Below are 13,750 nucleotides of genomic sequence, written 5' to 3' on the forward strand. Positions count from 1 at the left end.
TTGTCATTCACTTCTGGCGGTGAAAGTTTATTATTGTTGGTAATCTGAATCAAATGTGCCTGAAATGGTTTAATTTGAACGTCAATAAAATCGACCGAACGCAAAGAACATTGTGCACTGGTCGATTCTGAGCACCTATTAGAGTAGCCTACTGTTCTTCCGTATCCTCGAAATCTCAAATGTCAACCAATATATCTTTACGTACTATATTATTAGAACATAAATTCCCACAACCAAATGACTTACTTTTCAGTATAAGTTGCGAACAGGCACATGGAAGCACATTCAGATCTGTTTTGACTCTCAGGGACTCATTGCCCAGAGACTTCTTCAATGGAGGCAAATGATCCACATTGCTCAATTTTCGCTGCATGTTACCTGCTAGCATAACACCATAGAGAGTACTGTATCTGAATACTTGGAAGGAATACCTCGCCCAAAAAATCTTTACTGCAACATTCAACGGCGTGATATCATCCGCTCCTAAAAGAATGCTAGCATTATCTATTACCTCATTTTCTGTCTCTGTAAGAAGCTTGTCAGCAAACTGTCTCATTTACAAATGGATGACTGAGTTACTGCAGGTCTGTAGGTTATAACCTAAATTGTCATCTCCAGTAATGTTTTCGGTGAAGCTGTCTGGACTCGGAAGCCACGGGTTCAAATTCTGACGGAGAGCTAAACGCTAAATTTCAATTCTCTCATTTATTTGCCAGTTACAGTATACATACATACATATATATATATATATATATATATATATATATATATATATATATATATATATATATATATATATATATATATATATATATATATATATACGTATAGCTGATACTCAATAAAACTCCCGCTATCAAAATCTGGATGTTTGGGAAGACTTCTGATGAGGACAAATCCCAATGGTAAGTGAACGTAGTTGTGTTGTGTGCCAGAGTACATATGTAATGACTTTTCAGAAGGTTTTTCAAAGTCGTTTATGCTACATACAAGTTTATTTATTCCTTTACCTCCAACCTTCTCACATACCTGTTTCATGACAACCACAATCTTCCTTGTATTGTCTTATCTCGTCTCTTGCTTTCTCAGTCGAAATCCTACCATACACCTTCCCTGTTACGTTTACCTTTATATACAGGAGCAGGTATTCCTCTCTACTATTCATTTCGAACCTTTCCCTTATCCGGATATACCTTACGAATCTTGGCCAATCATGAATGACACTATCACCACTGTACTACATCTTACTGTTAATCTCACCAACTCTTGGCGTTCAGGAAAGAGGGGTGGGTAAAAGCAGAGCCAAGCAGGTAAACAACTATTCATGTGGACTGAATGACTGGCTAAACTTCAGTGAAACTGATATAAAGGTCAGAGTGCCAGATAGAAAGTAGACTTACAAGAGATTTTTAACAACAATTGCCGATTGATTAAATTCTTTAAACTTGCTCCACGGCTGATATGGTCTTCGTCGCCGGAAGTGCATGATAAATCCTTGGTAAGACTCTAAAATAAACAAAAGTCGACATATTTGAACACTTTTTACGGAAGCAAAAGTGTAACCTACACTAGGAAGGGTGAAAATGAAAAATACGAACATACGAATGCACAAACAAGGGGTTGTGGGTCCTCATACCCATATTTCCATATTACGGTAAAGTCGTCATAATTTAAAATGGTTTACGAAACCAAAGGTGTCACAGACACATAGGAAGTGCATCAGGAGCAACAATTTTACGGCGATATCATTATATATCAAATCACTTGCACTGCAAAATACCAGCCACTGACCGGCGCATGGTGAGCTGGCCATAAGTTGACCTTTGCTCATAGTCCTATACGCTCTGTTTAAGAGAGAGCTTCCTGCATTGCATACTGGTTATGACACCTGTAACAGCAAGTGACGTATCCTCCCTCGTTCATCCTTCTCCACTCACCTGAGCCATAGTCGGGATTCTGCCCTTTTAGATTAGGCCATTGTTGTCTATCGTTTCCGTGTCGGATATTTTGCCTTTGCCAGCTTGCGTTGGTTGTCTCCATTTCGTCTGGCATCTTAAAGTTAAAACGCATAGCTGTGTTCTTCTATTTGTATGTCTGGAGTTCTGCTAAAGACTCTTGACAGTTGAAATATGGAATGGGACTGATAGAAAATATGTGAATTTCTCTCTCTCTCTCTCTCTCATATATATATATATATATATATATATATATATATATATATATATATATATATATATATATATATATATATATATATAGAGAGAGAGAAAGAGAGAGAGGGAATTCACATATTTTCCATCAGTCCCATATCATATTTCAACTGTCATGAGTCTATCTTGTGTATTAATATTAACTACGGCGGGATAGTAGAAATACAGCCAGAAAAATTCAAAACACAATTATATATATACACATATATATATATATATATATATATATATATATATATATATATATATATATATATATATATATATATATAGATAGATAGATAGATAGAAAGACGTGGGGAGAGGATTAATTTTTCTACAAGTAATAGGTAGAAATAATCGGCTTGTCTTCTTAATATTATGGTGACAAATTAACTATTTCTTTGGAAATCCTTTAAAGAAAATAAATTCTTACCCACTGAAAAAAAGGATCCTGTTTGTGAATTTTTGGAGAAAAGGAACAATCCTTGAACCTAAAATTCTGAAGGCGATAAGGTCATTATGCGATTTTAAAGAATGATAAGTCGCGTATTCCTCTTCGGCGTTGGACTGAATACTATGTTTGATTTCGGAACTCAGAATGACATAGGAAGGCCTTTATGAATATTCAGTGTCCATCCCATTTCTTGGTCGTTTCTTTCAAGTGCCTTCCTACTTTGCCGTGAGTCTTCCGACTCGCATATTAAGTATATTTGTTGGTTAGTCTCATCGGATTCATTATTGTTCACCTGCATATCACGATTACTTTATACGTATGTTTGTTTGGTTACCTAATAATTTGCTCTTTTCATTTCATTTCTGCTCTTTTTGTTTCTCACGAGCATTCTCTTCTGTGGGTTTACTTAGCAAGTTATTGGCCTTAAGACTGCGTTCCACAAGAATATTTGTGCAATGCAAATAGTCAAGAGTGCTGTCATGAATGACTCCATTTTGTGGCTGGTCAGGGAGGTCGTCTGTTTAAATGTTCAAAGTCATCATTCCTTTTCGAAACAGTTGGGTCAAACCTTAACTACACGTACGTGTGTGTATATATATATATACATATATATATATATATATATATATATATATATATATATATATATATATACATATATATATATATATATATATATATATATATATATATATATATATATATATATATACAATAAATGACAAAACAAAATGAACTTTCGTGTTCCTTATTGGTCGGAAAGTATTTTGTTAACGTTTCCAGTATCATCTTTTCATTTTCCAGATGTCGTTATACAAAAACAAAGTGGAAATGAGTGGTTTTAATTTTCTAATTTCATAGATAAAAGGTTGAAATAATACTTCATATTTCTTCTTTTTTAAGACAAATTTCCCAAATACCAAATTTTTCTGAACGTACAGCTAAAATAACATAGGTGAATGTAAGTGAATGACTTACATTTCATATTGGTCAGGTAACGTGTTTGGGTGACATTCCCAGATTGTTCTGTAAGGGAAGTAGTTCATATCCCTTAGTTCTGACTGATTTATGCTTAATAGATAATGAAAGAAATACGATCAAATAACGACCATGATTCTGAATAGTCATGAGAAGTGTTTTACTAGCATTGCCTTGTAACCATTTCGTTTTTAAAACAATAAGTTCGTATTTCCGTTTCTTTTTCACAATTTAACGAATATATTCGTAGAACAAGTTGCAAATGCCACATCTTGAACCAGTAATTAGATGTGTATCAATGTACAGTATCTTCCGTTTGAAATTATATAGAAGATGTCGTGAATTTCTCATTAACAGGAACTAGGACCACTTTGCCGCTTCATGCGTGTGTACCTGTGTGTGTTGAGAGAGAGAGAGAGAGAGAGAGAGAGAGAGAGAGAGAGAGAGAGAGAGTATTTGAGGAATGAGGCCTTCCAGTTTTTTCATTTTATGATAGTGTAGACAGTTTTACAGACTACTGAGCCCTCCCTTTTATCTTTCTGGCTTTGCATTCAAGATGTAACCAACAACAGTCGACTAACAATTAGGTACATAATTAGCAGCTTAGGTCAACAGAGACATATAAAGTTTTTAGGAAACGTTCTTTTTTCAGGCAAGGTCGAAAGTTGAGCGCCAGTACAGTACCAAGCTCGTATATACAGTACAACGGGTGTTAGCCCTTTGTGCTACTATGGGCAAGGACGGTATAGATTCAGAAGGTAGGGCATCTGATGACGCATCAGTCGGGAATTTCCCGTTAACTAAGAGGGACCAGTACTTTTCGAAATTTCGGTAGGGCGCTGACCTTGTTACTTCAACACAACAAAAAACAAGGAAAGGAACGCAGACAAAGGTGGCATGACCGACGTTTTGTTTGTGTCGCTGACTTGTATCTCACTGGTGATAGATTGCACAATTTCCTTTACTTCTGGCGTCTAATACCAATCGTCTTCATCATCTAAGCGGCTGGTGCGTCCTATCTTGGGATCTTGGCAATATCAGGTTGGACGCCTGTTCATCTCCAAGTTATAAAAGGTAATAAGATTAAACCATAGTTTAGATAAAAGAAAAAGTTTATGCGGAAAGTTAACTTCCCTTCCTTCTTTAAAAAAAAAAAATTTATTTGCAACAAACCTTTGTAGTCGGGCGAGCGGAAGGCCGAAAGGTAACACACACACACACACACACACACACACACAGGAATTTACAAGATAATCGCCTGTTTCAGGAGGAAGATCACTGCTATTTCTTATGTTGATGTAACACGAGAGAGGTAAGCGGGTCACATCTTTGGGATCACGAAAAGTCAGTCACATTTTGCGCTTCATGACATTCCACCTGTCTGAACGTTTCGAGAGAGGCCGCTTATTCTGAACAATAAACCCACTGAATGTTACACAGAAGCTTTAGAGTCCTCCTGCCCAAACAAACACATTTCCCTATCTTTAGTAAAAAAAAAAAAAAAAAAAAAAAAAAATCAATGAGTGGTTTCAGTAATTTAGTATCAACTATACACAAAATGGGGAGGCCAGAAGACTTGCAACCTAGTATCCCCGTTTAGACCAGGCCCGAACTCAATAACTGCTTCACCACGGAAGCAACAATGAGTGTTGTAAAAAAAAAAAAAAAAAAAGAATGTCTTTCTCATTCCAATGTCGTCTCGGCCTCGGGTCTCTGAGTGACCCATTACCACTTGTCAGACCACTGAGGAATGTTATGAGTTTCTGCACATTGATTTATAGGATGGGGTTGCTAGTCCAAATGGTTTTTTAAAGGTCACATTAGATAATAAATAAAAAAAAAATTTGAAAAAAGGTTTAACGAACGCGAATCGTCACTTCGCAGGGACTTACACGGATTAGTCATGACTGATCGATCTATAGGGAAAAATTGATTCGGTATCTGTTACATGTGATAGGGTTTTGTGGAATGGGGGGAATCGGTTAGAAGGGTAGTTAGAGCCTTCTCCCCTTCACCATCCCCCTTCCGTCCTGCAACCCTCGATCTACTCCCTCAGGACCCTCACCCGCAGAGAGAGAGAGAGAGAGAGAGAGAGAGAACTCCTATGACCGACCTGAACGAAATTTCAACTTTCATTTTTACATGTACCTCGCACCGATCTGCTCAAGTCTAATGTAGCATGGGTCTGTACCTTTTTCATTGGATAAATCATTGCACTGTACTTTTAGTCCCGTAGGTTTGCACTAGCTATAGGAAAAAACGATTAGCCTTGATTGGGGCATTCTAATGCTCTTGCAATTTATTGGGTGGAAGCGCCAATCCTGCCTGATTCGTTAATAAAAAGTGGGACGGGTAGCGGCCAGCCAGCATTAGCAGCGAGGCGACGCCAGTGTTCGCAACTGTCTTGTGTCGATCGGAGGTGTGCGGCGCTGCTCTTACTATTCCCTGACACTGAGGCGCCCGTTTTGTGTGTGAGTGTGTGCGCGCGTGCATGTTACCGTGTTTTTCCTTGTGAAACCTCCCAGTCGAAGTCATTCCCCCAAATACCTTTTCACACACACGATCTCGTTTTTACTCCGTTATACCTGCTCAACAAGTGCCATTTTCTTTGACGAGAAGTCCTAGGCCGTGTCCCTCTGTGGAACTTTTAAAAGTAAACTTTTCTCAACAAAAGAAGAAAGAAAACCGCCCGCAGAAGGTCCCTGACACTAACAAGCCGAGGAAGGAGACACGGAATTTCTGCCACCATCAGCGCTGGAGAAACAATAGGCAAGTTTTGATCAACAAAGCAGTTCTGGAAAGTAAGGCAGAATGAAAGACTCAAGGAAGTGTGTTGTGAAATTATACATTATCTACACATATTCACACATGCACACACATGTACACCCACACACAAGCCACACATATATGTATATACAGTATATGTACACACACACACACACACACACACACACACACACACACACACACACACACACACACATATATATAATATATATATATATATATATATATATATATATATATATATATATATATATGTATGTATATCTCGCGTCTTATATGAAGAACTGTAACTTTCAGCACAGATATACATAATGATGTAACAAAACCATTATTTGTTAAGAGGAAGACATAAAATAATGCTTTTGCAAACCTGTTATCGTGGGAGACAAATGAAATGTCACTTAGCCTAGGTCTTGCCCAGGCAACCTGTTACAGACTGGTTGTGCACGAGGCGCATTTTTTTTTTTTTTTTTCAATTCTTTCAGAGGCCAGTGGAACGGGCAACCAAGTGCTCTTACCGAGCACAGGCCCAAGGCAAACTGGAATTTTTGAATGAAGAAATGAAGAGCTTTATGCTTAACCTAGGAACCGTAATGGTTGATGTCAGAAACGGTTTGGTCAACAAGTCAAAAGCTTTTTAGTTTCATTAATTCCAGTAATGTTTAATGAGATATCATTTGCATATATATATATATATATATATATATATGTGTGTGTGTGTGTGTGTGTGTGTGTGTGTGTGTGTGTGTGTAAAAGACTGAGTGTAAATCCTGACCGGTTTCGTCTTTATTTCTAACCCGTAATCGATAATGGCTTAGAAATAAAGCCGAAACTGGCCGGGATTTACTCACAGTCTTTCAATATCTTAGTGGTAATGAGAAATATATAAATCACGTGTCAGAGTTATTGTAATCAGATATATATAAATAGATATATAAATTATATATATATATATATATATATATATATATATATATATATATACATACATAAATTAATACAGGAAGTTCTTCCTTGCTTTACCAGTTAAATGTTGATTAAGGTAGTGCCATGTCTCTTCGATCGGACTACACCTTTATATTTATTGCTGAACCTCTTTCTCTCATATATATATATATATATATATATATATATATATATATATATATATATATATATATATATATATATATATATATATTATATATATATATATTTAATATAAACTGAAAAGTTCCAGAATATATATAATATAAACTGAAAAGTTCCAGAACTTTGGTTCAAAGGACGAGTTTTCTGTTTTTCACGTCAACAAGAACACAAGAGCAGCCAGTTTTTCAGTTAAAACTGTCTTATTTTTCAGACATCGAACTGGCGTGTATTGAAAATCAATAATGCAGGGGGACTGATATTCGTAACTGAAATAGGGATGATCTTTTATGATTTTGTTGAAAAGTTAGTGAGTTTATTATCTTTATTACCAGGAAACTGCAATTGTTTGTTTTGACTGATATCATAGTAAATTTATTATCATCGTCATCAGTATTATTATGAGGACATTGTTGTTATATTTGTTTCATTCCAAGGTATTATTATTGCAATTATTATTTCAGTGAAGTGGTAGTTGTTGTTTCAGTATGTTTGGAAATGAAAGTAAACTCTTGTATGTTATTTACGTTGGTAATTATATTAAAGGAAATAAGTCATTATTATTATCATATTAAGCTGTTTTAGTATTCCTTAAGGGTTTGCAGGGTTAGAAAGGTTGGGTCTAGTGTTTTAAGGGTTTGATGAAAGCTAACACTACTGTTAGCGCAACCCTTCCTGCAGTTGACAAGATCTTTAAATATCTTGGCCCGTTTCAACTTTTTCCATAATTACCACAGAAATCATGTACCTGGCTGACATTCGAATGAATATGTTGTTGATCTCAGCTACCGGTCAAAAGAGTGAGGAAAATAACAGAATTGAGAGATCCAGTGTACTATTAAATCTTCATTTAAAATAGGAGTGTCTTGACATTTTTCAGATATCTACCTTATCCTCTCTCTCTCTCTCTCTCTCTCTCTCTCTCTCTCTCTCTCTCTCTCTCTCTCTCTCTCTCTCTCTCTTTATTTGAAAGTTCTTTCATTTTTATTCATCTTTCTCTAGAAATGGTTCAGGTTACATAGATTTGTACTGGTGGACATAATAGTTTTTATTCCATTGCTTATAAGACTAATTTGGTCCAATAAATGCGACACTGAATTAACTTGTACGATTGATTTAGTACCTATCCTGCGGTTGAATTTGTTGCGTTGAGATTTCATTTTCATATCAAGGAAAAATGATTAACAAAATTGCTGTGACATCACCTGAAGCAAGTGAAGCCATCCACATAGTTTAGCGTTTGGAGAAGTAAATTATTATTTATTTCCTTTTTGTTTATTTATTAATTTTTCGTTTAGAATGGAGGATTTCATCATGAGAGATCCGAAATCGGGATCGGGTAGGGGTGGGTGTAAGGGGTAAAAAAGGTTAAGTATACCTTAGTTTTACCAGACCACTGAGCTGATTAACAGCTCTCCTAGGGCTGGCCCGAAGGATTAGACTTATTTAACGTGGCTAAGAACCAATTGGTTACATAGCAACGGGACCTACAGCTTATTGTGGAATCCGAACCACATTATAGCGAGAAATGAATTTCTATCACCAGAAATAAATTCCTCTAACTCTTCATTAGCCGGGCGGAGAGGCGAACTCGGGCCCAGTGAGTTGCCAGGCCACAACTCTACCGACTCGCCCAACGAAGAGGTAAATTTATGCCTATTTATGCCTCTGTTGACCTATGCAGTTTACATGTACCTGGTAATTAGAAAATGGTAATTCACGTCCAAGATAAAGAATATATTCCTGAAAAATTTACTGAAAACAATGACAAAATCATTTATATATATGAATATATGTGTGTGTATGCATACATGCCTATGTATGTATTTACCAGCCCTTACTGTTTTCTTTTGGCATAGACGTAAACTGGGTTTGCTATATTTGTTGTATAAAATGTGCTAAAACGCCAAACATCCTAGTGCACTCTTCTTGGCCTGGCCTAGCTGTTTTTGCTGTTTTTTCTGCTGCAGTGTGCCGTTTTCTAGTATCAGGTTTACTATATATATGTGTGTATATATATATATATATATATATATATATATATATATATATATATATATATATATATATATATAGTTATTCTAATGGTCATGCTATTTTTAATAGTTGTTATTAAATTTTATTTTTGTAATACAAACAAATGATTTCCTTGTATTTTTTGCTCCTACCAGTTAATTTCCCAATTCAGCTTCTTTTGATGTTGGGACAAAACACTTTTTTTAACTTACTGAAGAGTACTCATTATTATTTTCATTTGATTTATTTAAGTATATATGGGTACAATTGCTCCCCGTCACTTTTACTAGTATTTTATGTTATTCAGCTGTTAAAAACTTAAGGAAATGCCACCAGTATATTCAGGATTTCCTCATTTCTTACCACAGTTTTAAATCTTCAAAATAGCCTCCGATAACCACCTGAACAGCGCCAAGTGAAAAGCCACCTGAGGCGATGTTCCATACGACTCAGAACCCATTGCTCGGATTCACTTTCCCTTTTCAGCTTACCGTATATTGCTGCCACGTTTCAGTGTGCTTTTGATTAAGCTTTTATTAGTTTATTTTTTGTCTTGAGGCTTTGCTGCTCTTGACGACTGATATATACGTATGTAGGCTATGAATGTACGTAATACTCGTCAGTCAAGTTTGTATTGCCAACACTTTAATACTGATTTCTGGCATAGACGTGAGTTCATTATGTTTATTGCATAAAATATACCACAGCGACAAACATCCTTTGCACTCTTCTTTGCCTGACCCAGCTGTTTTTGCTCGTTGCACTAGGCAGGCAGGCTGCTGCTGCAATCCCTATGTCGATATCGAGTATTAGGTTTCATACTTCTTTGTTTGCTAAGAGTTTTATCTTGGCTCCAAGTAAAATGTGGAATCGTTTGCCTAGTGCAGTTGTTGAGTCTTCTGATTTCCAAATGTTCAAGCAAGGAGCGAATAAGTCGCTGCTTTCTGCTGACGTCTCCTTAATTCAAGAGTATCGGTTTAATTTTCTAATCCCTCATATTTAATTGCCTGTCACCTTTTCTTTGAATTTGTCTCTCTTTGCAAGCTGATTTCCCTTTAGAGTCTTCTTGGGTTTACTGTCTGTTGACCCTGCCCATAAGGGCTGTCAGCTGAAGACTTCAAGAAAGACAATGTATGTGTGAATGTATGTTTAAATCTGTGTTTGTACTTCCGTGAATGTATATTTATATGCATAAACAATAACGGCGGAACATGCTATTATTATTATGATTATTATTATTATTATTATTATTATTATTATTATTATTATTATTATTATTATTATTATTATTATCAACCCGAAGCCTGGACCTAAAAAGCCTGTGGCTTGCCCAATAATATCCTGTCCAGCAGCAATGACTTTCCTCAATTGCTAATGTCTGTAGGAAAATTTTGTCAGTTTCATTCTCCCACTCACGCCAATGAAATTTTCACTAATGAATCTCTTATATATCTAGTTGTGTGCATGTCTAGTTCTGTGCTTTTTTTTTTTTTTTTGTACACGTAATTGCATAGGGGTGGTAGAAATATATAAAGCAGTTTCATACATTTAAGTAAATAACACGTTCTTTGTAAGTTGACTAATTAATCTGACTTGCATTTACGTATGAAGGGTAATCACAAGTTACGGCCTGCACCACGACCAAGAGGGAGAACCCTTTTGGCATAAGGCCAGCTTAATCTAAAACAATAAGAAGTGCGATCAATTGTTCAAAGTCAAAGGGTGTGCCCTTTCCTCTGTCATATGTTCTCTTACTCTTCCACTTAACCTTACATTTTCTTCGTCCTTTAAGGCTGCTAAGCACAACCACTCCTCATTTTTAGACCTCTTTGAGGTCAGTAATATATATATATGCATACGTCCACACTACTCACACAACCACACACGGACACATACACACACACACACACACACATATGTACATATATATATATATATATATATATATATATATATATATATATATATATATATATATATATATATATATGTGTGTGTGTGTGTGTGTGTGTGTGTGTGTGATGTGTCCGAGTTCATATTAGTAACAAAACTTTGCTTGTAATAATTGTCCACCATCATGCAGCTCTTTAGAGTGAGGCAGGCAGTTACTGACTTTTTTTCCATATCGAAACATTGTAAAACGCGAAGGCCGCTCATTCAGACTACCGCTTTTTTCGCCAGATGACCATGGGTCGAATTAAATGTTATTTGCTCCACGGATAGTTGTTTACTCTGGTCAGCCATCCCGGTCTTCTTCTGATGATTTGGGACTATTTTGCGCATTAGGTGATAGGTGACATTTAAACCTTTTCCAAGGTAATTTAAAAAGGTCATGGGAGGGTTTTTATGTTAGAGACTGATGTTTGAGCCGGCACATACATATTACATATATGTAAACACACACACATATATATGTGTGTATTAAAGGTAGAATCTTCCAGGCTTCCATGCATTTGCATGCTGCTTTTGCAGTTGTAATATGTTATATATATATATATAATACACACACACACACACACACACACATATATATATATATATATATATATATATATATATATATATATATATACACGTATATACGTACAAATATATAGTAAAGATTCGTATATCAGGTAGCTTATATAAAAGGATATTCTTCAATAGTATGAATAGTCTATAAAAAACATTAACATTCATAAAAATGCCTTTTTGCTAGCCACTACTAGCTTAATGAAGCTATCAATCTTGATAAAGGTAGCAGTGGCTAACGAAAGCTCACTTTTTTGGATAATTATATTTTTCTTGACAATTCATGGTACTGTTGAATTTCCTTTTTTATATGTATATATATTTACACGTAATTGTATATTATATATTTACATATACACATATATAAAACGATTATATGGAAACAATAACAAACCAATAAAAATTGCGCCGAAGTGTCTTCGGCGCAATCGAGTTTTCTGTACAGGGTATAATCAAGGCCACCGAAAATAGATCTATCTTTCGGTGGTCTCGGTATAATGCTATAAGAGCCGCGGCCCATGAAACTTTAACCATGGCCCGGTGGTGGCCTGTCCTATATCGTTGCCAGACGCACGATCATGGCTAACTTTAACCTTAAAAAAATAGAAACTACTGAGGCTAAAGGGCTGCAATTTGGTATGTTTGATGATTGGAGGGTAGATGATCAACATAGCAATTTGCAGCCCTTTAGCCTCAGTAGTTTTTAAGATCTGAGTGCGGGCGGACTGACAAAGCCGGAACAATAGTTTTCTTTTACAGAAAACTAAAACCAGATAGGGAAATTCATGGCTCATTGTAAGTCTGAGATTTAAGGGCTGTTTTTTTAAGTTCACTTTGGAAGCGTTTTTCTCTCAGACAAAAAGTGTTAAGAGTGAGATGGACAGGAACATTTGCAAGCCAGTAACACTGGGATACATTCTAGGAACATTTACCATCGGTCTGCCCTGTTACATTTACGTGTTCCTTTATTCGTCTTTTTATGCAGCCAAGATCAGCGCCTTATCTGAACGAAAATTCGGAAAAATTTGATTCATTTTGCGTTAAAGGGAATTTCCCGTATGATACGTCATCTAATAACACTCTCTCTCTCTCTCTCTCTCTCTCTCTCTCTCTCTCTCTCTCTCTCTGAATTGGCACTACCAAACCACTTCCACATTCCACTTCCTATACTAATGAATCAACAACCTTCCTGGATGTGGCAGCTTCAATTAAACGGGATATGTGCGACATACCACTGCATCTGGTACCGTAAGCATCGTATTAACAACTCGTCTGGACCCTGAAGGTAAACAACTTGCGATATGCGGTATCGCAGTGCCGAGAGGAGACGGCATAGGCTAGGCTAAGGGTTGTGACCCGAGTGCGCATGTGCGATTCTTGAGGTAAACAAGAGAGATAAGTCCTTCCTTGTAAATATATATTTCTGTGTTTTGATTTGAACTTATGAGGATTTCTCTCTTGTCGTTTTCTGTTATTAATTAAGAAGCTGAAAATGTTCTGGGTAGTGTTGGATTAACTAACACCAATCTCAAGTCCTTTAGCCAGTGTGGGTACGAATACCATCGGGCAGGGAGAATTTTTTATGCAGTTAATTTCGAATTTGAAGGCTGTCAGTTGAGAGCGCATAGGTACTGTACACTGAAACGTCTGAGTGAATACGTACTATTATGTCTAACCGAATGTA

The 13,750-nt window shown here is 36.2% G+C and overlaps 1 protein-coding gene across 2 annotated transcripts in view; it reads left to right on the plus strand.

Moving 5' to 3' along the window:
- LOC136844867 (beta-hexosaminidase subunit beta-like) overlaps positions 1 to 13,750 on the plus strand; it is a 167,879-nt gene that overhangs the window by 62,700 nt on the left and 91,429 nt on the right. The window contains exon 1 of one of the 2 annotated variants that reach the window (XM_067114125.1): positions 5,952 to 6,393. The exons of the other annotated variant lie outside the window; for it this stretch is intronic. The gene's annotated coding sequence lies outside the window, so the exon portion shown is untranslated. Of the gene's footprint in view, positions 1 to 5,951; positions 6,394 to 13,750 lie in introns of those variants that run through there. 2 annotated transcript variants of the gene reach the window in all.

The sequence above is a fragment of the Macrobrachium rosenbergii genome, chromosome 13 (genome assembly GCF_040412425.1).
Source record: "Macrobrachium rosenbergii isolate ZJJX-2024 chromosome 13, ASM4041242v1, whole genome shotgun sequence".
In the NCBI taxonomy this organism is placed as follows: Eukaryota; Metazoa; Arthropoda; class Malacostraca; order Decapoda; family Palaemonidae; genus Macrobrachium; species Macrobrachium rosenbergii.